The 17784-nt window shown below is 49.0% G+C and overlaps 1 protein-coding gene across 4 annotated transcripts in view; it reads right to left on the reverse strand.

Moving 5' to 3' along the window:
• Positions 1–17525, reverse strand: part of WSCD1 (WSC domain containing 1) — a 49400-nt gene extending 31875 nt beyond the window's left edge. Inside the window, exon 1 of one of the 4 annotated variants that reach the window (XM_080679070.1) lies at positions 17416–17525. The gene's annotated coding sequence lies outside the window, so the exon portion shown is untranslated. Of the gene's footprint in view, positions 1–12337; positions 12453–16092; positions 16373–17415 lie in introns of those variants that run through there. The other 3 variants (XM_080679072.1, XM_080679069.1, XM_080679071.1) reach the window with 3 other exon arrangements.
• Between the last annotated feature and the right edge of the window lie 259 nt (positions 17526–17784).

Consider the following 17784-nt stretch of genomic DNA (forward strand, 5'->3'; position numbering starts at 1 on the left):
TTCCTCACCTATAAAATGGGACAACACTGTCCCCTAAGCGGTGGTGATCCAGTAACGGCAGCGACAGGGAAGAGGGAGAGAAGCAGCTCTGTACTGAGTCCTTACTGAGCGTCAGGCACTCAGCTCAACGCCTTACGTATTATCTCATTTCACCTTCCCACCAATCTGGTGAGGTGGATCCTGTAATATCCCCAATTACAGAAGAAGAAACTGTGGCCAAAGGGGGCCAAGAAGCTTTCCCAAAGTTGCACAGCTGGTCAACGGAGGAGCCAAGGTTTGGAGTACAGCTGGTATGTACTCAGAGCCTGTGCTCTGAACTACACAGATAGCCCAGCCACATACAGCGCACCCAGCCCAAGGCATGAGTATACAGCAGGTGCTCAACACAAGCATGCAAAACTCCCAGGGGCGCACTAGGACGGCAGGCAGTGCCTTGGAAATTGCTTTGCAGAGGCTGGTCAGCTTTAACACAGGAACAGGCACCAGCAAGAGGGCGGCGGGGGGGGGGGGGGGGTGGTGGGTAACAGCCCAGGGCCCCGCACCTGCGATCGGGGGCTGGGGCACCTGATGTAGAGAAGGCAGAAGGGCTCTCAGGCAGCCTCCCAGGGACCCCTCCACTCCCCAGCATCAGCTCTCCTGCTGAGCTGTGGTTCCCACTGGTGGGCCTCTGACGTGTGCTGTGAGGGGCGGCAGCGGGTTCTGCAGCTGCCTCGAGCTGGGCTGCTGCGGGAGGAAGGCCCTCACACAAGGACAGGCTTGTCCCAAGAAGAAAGGCTCCGAGGAGCGTGACTAAGCCGCTGCCCGTAACTAACATGGGCCGGGACTCCCCCCAGACTAGCGGCCCCTCAATGGCTGCTCTGTGCGCTGGGAACAGGCGGCCGGGTGTGAGAGGAAAGACAATGTTTGGGCTCTGTGGCCTAGCATTCCAGGGGCGAAGATCCGGAGGAGCCCGGGCCTGCATGACCCTTTCTGATTGAACGCTGATCGCTGCCAGTTCTGAGGCGTCTGGGGAGGGCAGGGATCTGGGAGTCCAGGCGGCTGGCCCTTTAGGCTGAGTGGGGGTGGCAGGCTGGGTAACCAGCAAATGAAGGTGGAATTAAACTCTGAGTTGGGAAGCCATGTCAGACCTTTATTTTCCCTCTAAGCTGGTGTGTGCCAGGCCCACCCCAGCCAGCCTCGTCAGATTTGTAAAACCACAGAGAAAATCCCGAGAAATCCTGACTGATCTCCCCGTCTCCAGCTCCGATCCACCTCCACAGGGCTGCCGGGGTGATCCTCCTAACACGCAAATCTGATCACAGCACTCCCCTGCTTAAAACCCCTTTCAATAGCTCTCCATGGCTTTTGGGATAAACTCCAAGCTCCTTAGCACAACATACAAGGCCCCTTCATGATCCGGCCCATAGCTCATCTCTTGCCAGGCCCTTTCCTTTGGCTTCGCCATCATGCATTCATGCACATGTGCACACACACACACACACACACACACGCACAGACACACACACAGACACACACGCCCACCACGCTCCAGCACAACTACCCAGCACAGCTGTCTTGATGCCTTTGTACACAGTGCCCTTTATGTCTTTTCCCCCCTTTGCCCAATGCAGGGGTGGGGAACCTTTTTTTCTGCCCAGGGCCATGTGGATATTTATAACATTATTTTCGGGCCATACAAAATGATCAACTTAAAAATTAGCCTGCTATATTTGGTCAAACATTCAATTAACTCACCCCTAATGGCTCGGCAGGGCCAGACCAAATGATTTCTTGGGCCTTATACTGCCCACAGGCCGGGCGTTCCCCACCCCTGGCCCTGTGCTCCCTCCAAGGCTCAGCCCAGGTGCTACTTCCTCCAAGAAGCTTTCCTCGACCACTGCCCACCCACAGGGAAAGCTTCCTCAGTTTCCCATAGCCCACAGCTGGCCCCTCCCCCAGCACTCACGTCCTGGGATGATTTTAATCGTCCAGCTACTTGTCAATCATCCTGGTAGGACTGTGATCGCCTCAAGGCTAGAGGTCCTACCCTTTTCGTTTTGGTAACTCGGGCCCCCAGCATGAGGCCTGGCGGTGCAGATGCTCAGTGATCTTTGGTTCTGAATACATTTTTTAAGTGAATGATGAGATAAATTGACAGGTGGATCCCGGTATTAGGAACCTGCTCCGGAGCTGTGGGAGCCTAGCCTGAAGAGCAGAGGACACGGTGCGTGAGCGCACTTCACGAAGGCAGCTTAGCACAGGGAGGTCTTCTAGACCCCGGAAGCCGACGAGGTGCCTGAGGTTTATGCTATCCTTTCTCTGCTCTAAGTCCATGAAGAGGTGTTTCCAGCTCTGCTCACAAAGGACTTCTGGTTACAAGACCAGGATTCTACCAGCAAAAATAACCCTGTAAGATGAAGCTAAAAGGGGAGAAGGAAGGACTCCCGCTATGGAAAGAAAGGTCCTGACAAGACAGAGCAGAACTGTGGGCAGCGGGTTAACAGTTCGGGACCTGGAAGATGCGGTGTGGCTCCCATACACACGTTACATACAGGCTGTGGGTACGAGTCGGGTGGTGTACAGTGGGTGGGCATTGTCAGGGCTACAATCAGGATCCTACTGATCACACCCAAGTTTCCCCAGGTCTTCCAAAGTCCTCTCTGGAGCTCCCCCCGCCCGGAGGGGCTGCCCCTGCTCTGAGGAGGGGGACACTGGGCGTGAAGGCAGGGGTCAGGCCGGAGCTCAATGACCCAGGCCTGCTATAAAGCAGGCTGCCAGTCCAAAGCTGGGGGCCTCTCCACGAAAGCAAACCCAGTTTGGGAAAATCACTGCCAGGCCAGAGCCTCAGGCTCCTCATCTGTTAAATGGGCGTAAATCAGCATTGTTGTGGGGTCAGAGTAAAACTTCTGCTACCCACCAACCATGGTAAACACTGGTTATGAATTCAAAGAGGCAAACGAGGAAACGCTGGAGGGGAGGCCTGTGGCGGCTGTGCCATGGGTGAAATCAGTCACTTCGCCTCTTCTTAGCCCCTCACGCCCTGGGGTGGGCCTAGTATCCCATTCCTACGTGAAGCTGGTCCCATGCTAAGATGGCTGTTAGCAGTCGCCTTATTTTTCCACACCACATTTATTAAGTACTCGTGATGTTAATACACAGGCTAGGCTGCGTCGGAGGCTTTACCTGCGCCGCCTCATTCACTGGATACCTCCCACCGAGGCAGATGCCCTGGTTACCCCCATTGAGAGCCCAAGTCTCTGAAGCTCAGCCGGGTGAAGTCCATTGCCCAAAGTCAGACACACCAGGCTGGCGCTCAGACCCAGCTTCAGAGCCCGCCCCGTGCCCTCTAAGCTTCCTGCTCCCCCAAACCAGCTCCGGCTTCACACAGGGCAAGATTTATTCTGGAAAATGTTAGGTGTGCCTCCGTCAGCACCTTTCTGAAAGCATGCCAGGCCAGAGCTCCTGGAGAAAGTCCTGCACATGGCGTCCCCGAGCCAAACCTCCTGGACACTGCCATGTGGGTCAGTGTGCCGGCCTGCTGGGCCCTCCCCTTCCGAAGTCTGGGTCATTTCCCCTAAGCCATGCTTCCCATGTGGCACCTCCCTCCTCAGAACCACGCAAAATGCTTCAGGGGGCAACGGGGGGCTTCACCCTGCCTGAGGCTCAGGCCTCATCGGGAGGGGCGCCAGGGCTGAGGACCAAGCTGGACACCTCTGTCATGCCCAGTGGCCTTCTAGAGGCCGGTTGTCACCCCGGAGAAGGTCAGGGCCTGGGGGACAGAGACCTGGAGTTCCCTCAGGAATGAGGAGAAATAATAGGACAAAGGGGCTCCCGGGTCTCAGGAAGGGAGCAGGAGCCTAGCTCAGGTGGGCACTCAGGCAACCTGAGCCCTCCTCTGTTGTTAGCTGGGTCCCAGGTAGATGCTGGACATGAAGGAGGTTGGGGGGTGGGGGAGTTTGGGCAGATGGCACCTGCCTCTCACCTAGGTTTGGGGCCTGAGAAACTCAGCAGGGAGGGGTGGCAGCAGCAGGGAGAGAAGGGGAGAGGAGAGGAGAGGGGAGGAAAGAGAGGGAAGGTGTAAAGTAAAGACAAAGGAACAGGGCCTAGCATGTTGCTCTCCAGACAGGGAGATGGGCACTCTGAGCCCCAGCCTCTATGACTGGCAGCCAGGGGTAGGAGGGGTGGGCGGTCTCAGCAAAGCCACACCAGGGAGCCTCCAGCTGGGCTCTGAGCTCTGAGCTGCCCCTCCCTGTCTTCTCCTACCTCATCAAAGCCTGCCTCTGCCCTGCTCTGGCTCAGTGCCTGTCATCTGGACCCTCCCCTCCCAGTAGCCTAAGCTGATCTTTCTAAGAAGAACTAATGCTACAGCCTGCAATGGATCCCCAGGACTCAGGTGGCCAAGTTTAAGCTCAGCCTGGCATTCAATGGCCCTTCTTGATTCAGTCTCCCAGCCCCTTCCTTTTACTATTTCTTCCAGAATGCAATCTCCCAACCAGTGTCCCCTGGCCAGCATGAGGCACTCTGCGCCCCTCAGACATGTTCTTCCACTGGCCATGGATGTCCGTGCCCCGTCTCATGGCTCTGCAATGCATTGTGGCCACCAGTCAAGGTGACATCAGCTCCAATGCCACCTCTTCCATGATGCCTTCCTGATCCCTGGAACAGAGCCACCCACCCCGGCCCTGCAGAGCTAGATGGCAAAGTTGGATGCTCTGTGAACCGCACCTGGTCCTACCTGGAGTCAGGACTCTGCTACTCTGCCTATTCCTCCTCCCAGCCTGTGAGCCCCTTGCAGACATAGTCAGTGCCTCTGCACACCTCTGAGTGGAACACAGGACAGGCTCCCAGGAAATCTGTGCCCGCTGGCCACCCTCCAGTGCTCCGGGCCATGCTGCCCTCACCCTGGGCTCCCACGCCTCTGGGTCTTGGAGACTCAGAAAGAGAGCCAAGGACCCATCTATATATATATAAAAGCCTAAGCGACCGTCTCACCGTCCGACTGGTAGCTATGATGCACACTGACCACCAGGGGGCAGACACTCAACGCACAGGCATGGAAACATGGAACAGACTGATGAATCTCAGAGGAAAGTGGGGAGGGTGGGAAGAGATTAACCAAGTATCTTATATGCATACTAAAGGTCCGGTGCACAAATTCGTGCACCGGTGGGGTCCCTACGCCTGGCCTGCTGGGATCGCCAAAACCAGCAGTCCGACATCCCCCGAGGGGTCCTGGATTGCGAGAGGGTGCAGCCCAGGCCGAGGGACCCCACCAGTGCGTGAATCTGTGCACTGGGCCTCTAGTTAAATATAAATGTGCTGGCCTTTGGGTGGGACATGGTCTGGGAAATGGGAATGGAGTGGGAATCCCTAACTTTGAAGAGACAAATCATTGGTATATGTGCTGCCAGAATGAGCACAAAGAGGCAAATCCTTGAACTTCCGAACTTTTGAAGAAAGCCCCAAAGTAGGAAATGTTGCTAAAAAGTTATAAAACATTTAATAGTAAGGTGGAACCTCCAGTCAATGCAAAAGCAAGGGGATCCTCCATCAAAACTACTGCTGAAGTTCATGTAAATAAAAATAAATTTTTCTTTTTTAAATTATTTTTAATTTTATTATTATTATTTTTAATTTCTTTATTGATTAAGGTATTACATATGGGTCCTTATTCCCCCATTACCCCCCACCTCCCATTCATGACCCCACCCCCCTGTTGTCTGTGTCCATTGATTAGGCTTATATGCATGCATATAAGTCCTTTGGTTGATCTCTCCCCCTCACCCCCACCCTCCCCTACCTTCCCTGAGGTTTGACATTCTGATGGATGTTTCTCTGTCTCTGGAACTATTTTTGTTCATCAGTTTATGTTGTTCATTATATTCCACAAATGAGTAAGATCATGTGATATTTACCTTTCTCTGCCTGGCTTATTTCACTTAGCATAATGATCTCCATCTCCATCCATGTTGTTGCAAATGGTAAGAACTCCTTCCTTTTTACCACAGCATAGTATTCCATTGTGTAGATGTACCACAGTTTTTTAATCCACTCATCTGCTGATGGGCACTTAGGCTGTTTCCAAATCTTAGCTATGGTGAATTGTGCTGCTATGAACATAGGGGTGCATGTATCCTTTCTGATTCGTGTTTCTAGTTTCTTGGGAAATATTCCTACAGGTGGGATCACTGGGTCATATGGGAGTTCCATTTTTAGTTTTTTGAGGAAACTCCATACTGTTCTCCACAGGGGCTGCACCAGTCTGAATTCCCACCAGCAGTGCACGAGGGTTCCTTTTTCTCCACATCCTCTCCAGCACTTGTCATTTGTTGATTTGTTGATAATAGCCATTCTGACAGGTGTGAGATGGTACCACATTGTTGTTTTGATTTGCATCTCTCTGATGATTAGTGACTTTGAGCAGGTTTTCATATGTCTCTTGGCCTTCCTTCTGTCTTCTTTTGAAAAGTGTCTATTTAGATCAGTTGCCCATTTTTTGATTGGATTGTTTATCTTCTTTTTGTTAAGCTGCATGAGTTCCTTATAAATGTTGGAGATTAAACCCTTATCGTTGATATCATTGAAAATATGTTCTCCCATACAGTGGGCTTTCTTGTTGTTTTATTGATGGTCTCCTTTGCTGTGCAAAAGCTTTTTATTTTGATGTAGTCCCATTTGTTAATTTTCTCTTTAGTTTCCATTGCCCTAGGAGCAGTATCAGTGAAGAAATTGCTTTGGCATATGTCAGAGATGTTTCTGGCTGTGGATTCCTCTAGTATTTTTATGGTTTCTTGTCATATGCTTAAGTCCTTGATCCATTTTGAGTTTATTTTTGTGTATGGTGTAAGTTGGTGGTCTAGTTTCATTTTTTGCATGTATCTGTCCAATTTTCCCAACACCATTTATTGAAGAGACTGTCTTGACTCTATTGTATGTTCATGCCTCCTTTGTCAAATATTAATTGAGCATAGTGATTTGGGTCCATTTCTGGGTTCTCTATTCTATTCCATTGATCTATATGTCTGTTCTTGTGCCAGTACCAGGCAGTTTTGAGAACAGTGACTTTGTAATACCGCTTGAAATCAGGTATTGAGATCCCACCTACTTTGTTCTTCTTTCTCAGGATTGCTGTGGCTATTCAGGGTCTTTTTTTATTCCAGATGAATTTTTGGAGAGTTCTTTCTAGGTCTGTGAAATATGCCGTTGGTATTTTAATGGGGGAGTGCACTGAATCTATAGATTGCTTTGGGTAGTATGAACATTTTAATAATGTTGATTCTCCCAATCCATGAACATGATATATTCTTCCATCTGTTTACGTCTTCCTCTATCTCTCTTTTCAGTGTCCTGTAGTTTTCTGCATATAGATCTTTTACCTCCTTAGTTAAGTTTATTCCTAGGTATCTTAATTTTTTTGGTGCAATGGAAAATGGGATTGCTTTTTTAGTCTCTCTTTCTGTAAGTTCACTATTGGTGTATAGAAATGCATTGATTTCTTGGCGTTAATTTTGCATCCTGCTACATTGCCGAATTCATTTATTAAGTCTATTAGTTTTTTGATGGAGTCTTTCGGGTTTTTTATGTACAATATCATGTCATCTGCAAATAGGACAGCTTTACTTCTTCTTTTCCAATTTGGATACCTTTTATTTCTTCTTCTTGTCTAATTGCAATGGCTAATACTTCCAGTACTATGTCGAACAGGAGTGGAAAGAGTGGGCTTCCCTGTCTTGTTCCTGTTCTCAGGGGAAATGGTTTTAGTTTTTGCCCATTGATTATGATGTTAGCTGTGGGTTTATCATATATAGCTTTTATTATGTTGAGGTATGATCCTTCTATTCCCACATTGTTGAGAGTTTTTATCGAGAAAGGGTGTTGGATTTTGTCAAATGCTTTTTCTGCATCAATTTATATGACTATGTGATTTTTATCTCTCAGTTTGTTTATGTGATGTATCACGTTTATTGATTTGCGGATATTGTACCATCCTTGCATTCCTGGGATAAATCCTACTTGGTCATGGTGTATGATCTTTCTGATGTAGTGCTGGATCTGATTTGCCAGAATTTTGTTGAGGATTTTGGCATCTATGTTCATGAGGGATATTGGCCTGTAATTCTCTTTCATTGTGTTGTCTTTATCTGGCTTTGGTATTAGGGTGATGCTGGCTTCATAGAATGAGCTTGGAAGTGTTCCTTCCTCTTGGATTTTTTAGAATAGTCTGAGGAGGATAGGTTTTAGTTCTTCCTTGAATGTTTGGTGTAACTCCCCTGTGTAGCCGTCTGGCCCTGGGCTTTTGTTTGCCGGAAGCTTTTTGATGACTGCTTCAATTTTTCCATAGTTATTGGCCTATTGAGATGTTTAGATTCTTCCTGATTGAGTTTTGGAAGGTTATATTTTTCTAGGAATATGTCCATTTCCTCCAGGTTGTCCAGTTTGTTGGAATAGAGTTGTTCATAGTATTTTTTAACAATCCTTTGTATTTCAGTGGGGTCTGTTGTTATTTCACCTCTTTCACTTCTGATTTTGTTTATTTGGGTCCTCTCTCTTTGCTTCTTGGTGAGCCTGGCTAGAGGTTCATTAATCTTGTTTATCCTTTCAAAGAACCAGCTCTTGGTTTGTTGATCTTTTGTATTGTTTTTTTTTTTTTTTTTTTTTTTTTTTTTTTTTTTTTTTTTTGGTCTCAATGTCATTTATCTCCACTCTAATCTTTATTATTTCCTTCCTTCCGCTTACACTGGGTTTTTCTTGTTGCTCTCTTTCTAACTCATCGAGTTGTATGGTTAGGTAATTTATTACCATTGTTTCTTGTTTTTTGTAGTAGGCTTGTAGAGCTATGAACTTCCCACTCAAGACGGCTTTCACTGTGTCTCATAGATTTTGGATTGTTGTGTTTTCATTGTTATTTGTTGCCATGATGTTTTTTATTTCTTCCTTGATCTCTCTGGTAACCCAGTCATTGTTTAATAGCATGCTGTTTAGTCTCCATGTGTTTGGGGTTTTTTTGATTGTTTTTGTTGTAGTTGATTTCCAGTTTTAGGCCACTGTGATCTGAGAAGATGCTTGACATGATTTCTATCTTCTTGAATTTGAAGAGACTTTGCCTATGATCCAACATATGGTCTATCTTTGAAAATGACCCATGTGCACTTGAGAAGAATGTATATTCTGTGGCTTTGGGGTGAAATGTTCTGAAGATGTCAATTAATTCCATCTGGTCTAGCAAGTCATTTAGGATTGATGTTTCTTTGCTGATTTTTTGTTTAGAGGATTTGTCCAATGGTGATAGTGGTGTATTAAAGTCTCCTACTATGATTGTATTGCTGTCAATCTCTCCTTTGATATCCTCCAGGAGTTTTTTATGTATTTGGGTGCTCCTGTATTGGGTGCGTATATGTTTACCAGAGTTATTTCTTCTTGTTGGATTGCTCCCTTTAGTATTACAAAGTGGCCTTCCTTATCTCTTGTTATGTCCTTCACTTTAAGATCTAATTTGTCAGATATAAGTATTGCTACCCCAGCTTTTTTTTCATTTCCATTCACCTGAAAAACCTTTTTCCATCCCTTCACCCTCAGTCTGTGTGCATCTTTTTTTCTGAGGTGGGTTTCTGGTAGACAGCAGATATATGGGTTGTGTTTTCTTATCCAATCCGTTACTCTATGTCTTTTGATTGGGGCATTTAATCCATTTACATTTAAAGTTATTATTATTTGTCGCCATTTTTATTCTTTACCCCTGTATTCCTTCTTCGCTTCCTATTTCTTATTCTTTTTTTACAGCAGACCCTTTAGCATTTCTTGCATTGCTGGTTTGGTGGTAATAAATTCCCTTAGTCCTTTTTTGTCTGTGAAGCTCCTGATTTCACCTTCAATTTTGATTGATAGCCTTGCTGGGTACAGCATTCTTGGATTCAGACCCTTCCTTTGCATAACTTTGTATACTTCATTCCATTCCCTTCTGGCCTGATGAGTTTCTGTTGAGAAATCAGTTGCTAGTCTGATGGGGGTTCCTTTGTAGGTAACTTTCTGTCTCTCTCTGGCTGCTTTTAAGGTTCTTACCTTGTCATTGGCGTTTGCCAATTTAATTATAATGTGCCTTGGCGTCGGTCTTTTGGGGTTCATTTTGCTTGGGACTCTGTGAGCTTCTTGGATTTGTGTGGGTTTTTTCTTCCCTATATCAGGGAAGTTTTCTGTCATTATTTCTTCCAACAGGTTTTCTATTCCTTGCTCAGTTTCCTCTCCTTCTGGAACCCCTATTATGCAGATGTTGTTTCGTTTTGTGTTGTCCCAAAGTTCCCTTAGGCTCTCCTCCTGCTTTTTAATTTTTTTTTCTATAGAAGCTGCTCTACTTGGGTATTTTTTCCTACCTTGTCTTCTAGCTCACTGATGTGGTCCTCTGCTTCTTCTAGTCTACTCTTGATGCTTTCTATTGAGTTCTTTACAGCAGCAATGTCATTTTTCATTTCTTCTTGGTTCTTCTTCATTTCCTCTTGGTTCTTACTCATATTGTCGAATTTGTCTTCCATTCTTTTCAGCCACCTTATGACCATTTCTCTGAATTCTTTCTCTGACAGGTTGCTTGCCTCCATTTTGTTTACTTCCTTTTCTGGTGATGCCTGCTTTTCTTTCATATGCAGGCTGTTTCTTTGTCTCCCCATGGTCTCTGCTTCTCTGGATGTCTGGTTATGTAGTTCTCTCTCTCCTGTGTTGATTTAAAGGCACAAAATACAACACAACGAGGTATAACACACAAGGCACTGACAGAAATGTATTCACAATAGTAATAACCCAGAATAAAGATGACCACCAGAGAAAAGCAAATTAGGGGATAGGAGAGAAAGAAGAGGAAAAAAAAAGAAAGGAGTGCCAAAATGAAATTGGGAAAAGGAAAAAAAAGTAAGAGAGAAAAGAAAGAGAATAAGAAAGAAAAGGGGAACAAACTATATATATGGGGAGAAAAGGCGAGGGAAAACAGAAGCAAAAAACAAAGCAACAGGCCCAAACAAAAAAATAAAACAACAAAAAAATAAGCAAACCAATCTCACAAACAAGCATAAAAAATCGATATAATCAACATTCAAGCAAATAATAACAAAACGACAGAGAGAAAAACAATTTTTTGGATAGTGACAACAGAGAAGAGAGAGGTGTGTATGAACTCGGAGCAGGGGATTGGAAATTAGATATATAAGTAGGGTGAAATTTTGACAGGGGGTAAAAAGAAAGAATAGGGAAAATCTAAAGCAGGAGAAGGGTAAGAGAAACAGAACAACAAAAGGGGAAAAATTAGGAAGAGAGTGATGGCCTAAAGGTAGAGTTGAGATAGAGTAGAATGATGCTAATGGAAAGATGAAAATAGAATGTAGAACACTAATCTCAAAGTCAAATAAAGAGAAAATAAAATGACACTTTTTTAAAAAAAAGGTAAAATAGTAGTAGTACTAATACTGATTGAAAATAAAAATGTAATAATTAAAAAGGTAAAATGAGGAAAAAAGAAAAAAATTAGTTTCTTAAGTAAAAGATTAATAAATAAATAAATAAATAAATAAATAAATAAATAAATAAAAAAGTGCAGTAGTGAAGGTCATTCACTTCCTCTATTGTTCTGTTTGGCACACCTGTTTCCCAGTCAGGACAGTATTGCAGTTCCCTGCGTTCCACTGCACCTCAGTGTTGTAAGCCAGTCCTGATTTTTAAGCAGGCAGTGTGTCTTATTTTCTTGTGTTCCTTTATTTGTGATTACAGAAGAGTCAATTTGTGATTCAACCCCTGGGTGGCAGTGTTTCTGGATTGACCTCCGGGTCTATAGGTCCTCTCTAGCCTGTGCTTAGATCCTGCTTTCCCTGTGGCATTCAATACTGGTTTGTGGGCGTGGGCTGCCCCAGAGCTGGTTCTCCAATGGTCACTCCCTGCTCCGATCCCTAGGTTCCAGAAAAATAACTTTCCCCTGCAGTCTCCTAGAGTGTCCCCAACTGGATGATCCCATGCACTGGGCTCAGCAATCAGAAGCAAGGATTTAAAGAGGAGAAAGCGCAAGTGTGCGAACTCCGGGGCTGTGCGCAAGTCTGCACAGTCCTTCCTTCCCCTCCCCTCCGATCACCGTGTCCAAGCAGCTGGCACACTTTTAAAATTTGTAGGCTGTCCTTCTGCATCAGATCAAAATGGGTTGTTTTTTAGAGATCCCCTCTGTTAGCAGCACTGAGGACCCCCTTCCACATTCACGGATCACGCCAGCCCCAACAGCCATGGATTTTTCTAGGAGCAGACTTGCCCCGGTCCTCCAGCTCCCGCAGTGTGCGCATTTCTCTGTCCTGCCAGGACCAGAGACCTCACCTTATCCCAGGCAAAATCTGACCTTTCCATGGTGGAGTGTAGAGATCCTCTGAATCCACGTGTTTGCGCCAATTGGGGACCGGTGCTCTGGGGTTCTCAGCTGTTCGGTGGGTGCCGCAGTTGTAGATTTTCAGGCTTCCGATAACATCCACTTTCCCCTTCAAGATGGCGCGGTCTCCACGTCCGAGCTGGTGGCTCTGGGAGGGAACCCAGCAGCAGGGGGGGCTGCCCGGTCAGGGGAGCCCCATCCAGCAGTCCCCCACTTTCTCCTGGAGTATAGCTGTCCCTTAATTCACCAAAAGACACTCCCCATGCGACCCTCAGCTGTTCTTTCTATCTGCTCCGGGACAAGGTTCAGGACACGTCTGTCTATTCCGCCGCCATTTTTTTTCTCAAGAATAAATTATTCTATGCTACATTAGAGATTGCAAGGTAGTCAGTCTCACACACTATCAATTGTGTTGAATGCACAGATCAACAAACCAAACAAATGATTGATCGTTCCATAAACTTGTAAAGTCAAAATCATTATCATCCCCATTTTATACTTGCAGAATTTGAGACAGAAAGAGGGCCCGTTAATGTGGGCAAAGATAAATAGCTATTGCTAGACTGGACTCTAAGTTTTCTGATTTTAAATTTGTAGTTTCATCTATCATATCACATGGCCTTCATTTGTTCAACACCAGAGATGTAGGTTCTTCCAGGCACCATGCTAGGGGCCAGGGCTGCAAAGAAAGACAGAATCCCACTGGGGGGCTGGTGTGTTCCCTTTTTAGTTAATTGATCTGGAGCCCAACCCACTCTTGAAACAGCCAAGCACAATGTCTTCTGGACTATCTCTGGGTCACCTCTTTCATAGAACCCTATTTTGTTCATTTGTTCATACGTTTCTCCTACTCAGTGGTGCACTTTTGCGAGTTGCCTAGATCCCATTGAGCGATCAGGACAAATCTTGGCAAGTGAGTGATGTACCACCCAAAGTCAGCCTGTCCCTTCTCTGGCTCTCTGCCTGCTGTGCCCACAGTCACTGGGACGAGGGGCTCATGCTATAGGAGGAGGCTCAAGACACCTTTGGCATGCCTATCATCAGAACCCTCCCTCTAGGCCCCCTCATGCCAAGACAGCCACCCTCTGGTTTCCAGTACCAAGAGAAGAGAAGCAAAATGGAAGGGAGAGACCTTAACAGCCACCAATAGGCACACTGCATTTTATAGCTTACAAAATTAATTTAATCCACTCTTTCCTCCACTTCTCAATCCACACTGGGAAGGCAGAGTTCCTCCCTAACCACGTTCTCCAAAAGCAGCACATTTCTGATAATTTTCTGATAATTATTATCTGATATGTCAACATGGATAATTAGAGCCACGAGGAGGGATTAGAAGAAACAGTGTAAACAAGACATTGAGCCCAAGGAGAAGGTAGTCAAAGGCCAGGTTCATGCATTCACTCCCCAGAGGAGCAGGGCCTGCCTCTAGCCCAGCTCTGCCCCTGCTGGCGGGTTTGATTATCATTCATATCTAATAGGTAAAGACCCTGAAGGCCTAAACACTCAGCTGCCCCAAAACCCTTGGCCTTGACCTCAGTGTAGCACCCGAGGGAGAGTCAGATAATGGGTCTCACCAAAAGTGACCAGGATCTGAGCCAGATGGGAGCACAAGCCAGGAGTGTCTACAAAGAGAAGCACCCATTCCCCAGAGGCCCTGCTCAGACATGATTTCATCTGGCCTGGAGGCTCTGTGCAGCCTGAAGACTCTATAGCAGTGGTTCTCAACCTTTTTAATGCCGCGACCCTTTAATACAGTTCCTCATGTCGTGGTGACCCTCAACCATAAAATTATTTTCGTTGCTACTTCATAACTGTAATTTTGCTACTGTTATGAATCACGACCCACAGGTTGAGAACCGCTAGCAGGGTCGCCTAAGACCATCGGAAAGCACAGATATTTACATTACGAGTCATAACAGTAGCAAAATTACAGTTATGAAGTAGCAACGAAAATAATTTTATGGTTGAGGGTCACCACGACATGAGGAACTGTATTAAAGGGTTGCGGCATTAAAAAGGTTGAGAACCACTGCTCTACAGGGAACCAGCTCTGTGACTTACTCCCCAGTGCTGGGCCTTACCTGACTTGGCTGGAGGCTCGGGCTTCAGCAGCCGACCAACTGGTGGCCCAGAATACCCACTTCTGCCTGGTTAGGCAGACAGGAGGGAAGGGACAGGGATCTGGCCTCATGCCTAATCCAGGCTTCTCTTCGCTTCCAGCCAGATAGGCTGCAGGCCACAGAACAGCACTCCACAGGCTCTGACACCCACTAACCCTCCGAATAATCCCTCTTCCTTCCAGAGGAGCTGTGAGGACAGGAGGATGCAGCAGCAAGTGAGGACCCCAGCATCCTCCTGGGGAAGGTGAACTGCCAGCTCAGCCCACCAGCCCGTTGCCCAGCTCACCAAGCTCCTTTAGCGAGGGGGCTTGGGAGACCAACATACACTCCCACAAACCAGCACCGCTGGCTCCTCCTTGTAGAACCCCTGGTCTGTGGTGACCCACCAGGGCACCTTCTCCATGGGACTTCCGAGGGCCAAGCTAAGTGTGTATGAGGTAGTGAGAGGCGTAATTGAGAGACACCTCCCCCTGGCCCTCTCTCCAGCCCCTACAAGCATCAGGTAGGGGCCTCCACAGACAGGGCAGGGCCAGCCAGCTTTCCACCTCCTCTGTTCCACTCCCCACAAGCCCTCACTTTCTGAACTTAGTGACCTAGGCAATGCAGAGGAGAAAAGGCCCCCCATCTCCTCATCACATCCATGGCATGGAGTCCCAAGCTGGGACAACCCATGTGCCTCCATAAACTGCATGCTGTTTCGGCGACAAGAGGGAATACACGGAGGACCACAGCATCTAATGTTGTTAGAAAAGTAGTGGAGTTCCGAGCCTGTCCATCTTGGGAGCAGCAGGCAGAAGCTGGATCCCAGGGCAGGATTATGGGGGGCGGGGGGCTGGAACCCTTACAGGCATCCTCCCCAGGACGCGGGCTCAGCAAAGCAGCAGAAGTCCCAGCTCTGCGCTCTGCGCTGCCTCCTCAGGGCGAGCCTGCACGGAACAGGCATTATCCGAGGGCGCAGATGCTCAGGAAAAGACAACCCCCAGGTTACCCAGAGGCAGGGTACTCCTGGAGGCGTCTCGATACAAAAGAAAAACGCAATTAGCAGCCACCAGGCGTGAGTTTCCGTCCACACCTGTGAAGACGCAAAGCTCTACTTGGGGTAGATACCGGGACAAAATATATACATTTCGCTTTAGCCTCAGCCTCTGCTCAAGTTCACCAAGCTAGAGGAAACCCTCTGCTGACCGGAAGCCTGGCTTGGTAGCAGAACGAGGGGGAGCTGCCGCTGGGTGACCCGTCTCCTCCTAAAAGAGGCGGTGCGCACCCCAAAGCGTGTCCTCGCCCCGCTCCGGGTACCAGATCCGCGGCTCATCCGGGGAAACGGACAGTGTCTCAGTAAACGAAGAGGGGGATGAGCTTCAGCAACTGCCTTGCGCCCCCGCCCCAGCCCCAGCCCCTCATTCCTGAGCGCTCCCCGCCATGCGCACACTCACACTCGCTGCCCCCCAAAGGCGCCCCTGCCAGCGCGCCCGGAAGCCGGGGCAGGTGCAGTCCCACCGCGTCCCCAGCCGCGTCTACACAAACTTGTTCGCCGGCCCGACCAGGGGAACCCTGCCCGCAGCCTGCGCGGGTGTCCTGGCTGGGCACCCGGGGAACAGGACTCACCCGCGATCGCGGCCGGCTGGGGCGCCCGCTCCGGCGGCCACGCGCGCGCCTCCCTGGGGCGGCGAGCCCGCATCCCCGCAGTGCCCGAACCCAGCGCCCTGGCGCCCGCACGCCCCCGGGCTGTCCGGGGTCCGCCGCGAGCAGCCTGACGCGGCCAGGTACTGGGCGCTGCTGCCGGCTCGCCCGGGCTGCGGACAGACCTCTGCACTGAGCCCAGCGGCAGAGCCAGCGGGCGCCGAGCGGGCGGCGGGCGGGTGGCGGGCTAGCGGGCACCGGCTCTGCACATGCTCACTCGCGCGGCCGGGGGACAGCGGCCGGCCGCCGCCGGGTCCTAGAGGCGCCGGCGCCGCCGCCCTCTCGCCGGCCAGTGGGAGGGGTCGCAGCTTGCAGGGCAGAGGCCCACACCTGCACTGGCCCGCCAGACCAAACCACTGCGGGCCCCGTGCCAAACAAGGACGCTGACACCCAGTCCCATACACATACACACATGCACACAGTCCCACTCTCTGTGATACACACACCAGGAGGCTGCGTTGGCGCTCACACCCAGACACACTTAGACACAAGCACACTGGGCTCTGCCGCACAGGGAGCGCGTGGCCACACTCGGATACAAACACACAGGGCAGATGCACACTGCCTGATACAAACACACTGAATCACTGCTTCATAAACTTCACACACACACACACACTGAGCGCTGTCCCACACACTCAGAAACAACCTGGGACACTGTGACAGGCACACATACACACTGCCACACAGTTGGTAGCACTCTGATACCAACACACAGCCAGACACACTTGGATCACTGTCCCATAAGGAGCTGGACACTGACACCCATGTCCTAATACACACACACTGTGGGAAATAGTCATACACGGAATCACTACCCCACAAATACGCTGACACTAGCTCCTTGCCCACACTAGGGCTCTGCCACCAGCTGCTCCACTGCTCCACACCAACCCAGTGACAGACCCAGGCCTTGATATAGACCTCCACAGAAGCAGTGCCACACATGAGTCCACTAACACACACTCTTATACAGAGAGTCATCCTGGGCATGGCCCACGCGCGCGTGCGCACAGACACACACACACACACACACACACACACACACACACACACACTGAGATGGACAGGTACTGGTACAGATACACAGGTATACAATCACAGGCTATACACAGTCCCCTTCTTTAAATAAGGGTTAGATCCAATCCTAAGGATTTCCCCTCCACGCCCCACCCCTGCTTCTCAGCAATCCCCAAGCCACAGTGCTACCCCTGCCCTCCCAGGTGTCTCAGTGGGCCCTGTCCTCACCTGTGGCTGACTGTGAGATGCTCCGGGAGGCTGAGGACCGCAGAGGCTATGGGAGCAGGTGGCGTGGCTCTAATCCTGGCTTCCCGAAAGCAAGTTTCATGCCTCTGACTCCCGCTAGGGGCAGAGCTGCTTGCTAAGGCTCAGAGGAGCCTTTCAACAGGTGCTAGGCTGTGGAGAGAGGATTAGCCTGGGGACCAGTCAGAGCCCTGCTTTCCTGTGGGTCAGCCAAGTGGCACCCAGAGAGAAGAGGGACTTGCTGGTCCGACCAAGCACCAAAGTTAGAGCAGTCAGCTCCCTCCAGGTGAACGTTGTGAGCTCCAGAACTAGCAGGGGCACAGGCATAAGAGACACATCCTGTTGGGCCCCAGC

The sequence above is a fragment of the Plecotus auritus genome (genome assembly GCF_963455305.1).
Source record: "Plecotus auritus genome assembly, chromosome: 7".
Classification (NCBI taxonomy): Eukaryota; Metazoa; Chordata; class Mammalia; order Chiroptera; family Vespertilionidae; genus Plecotus; species Plecotus auritus.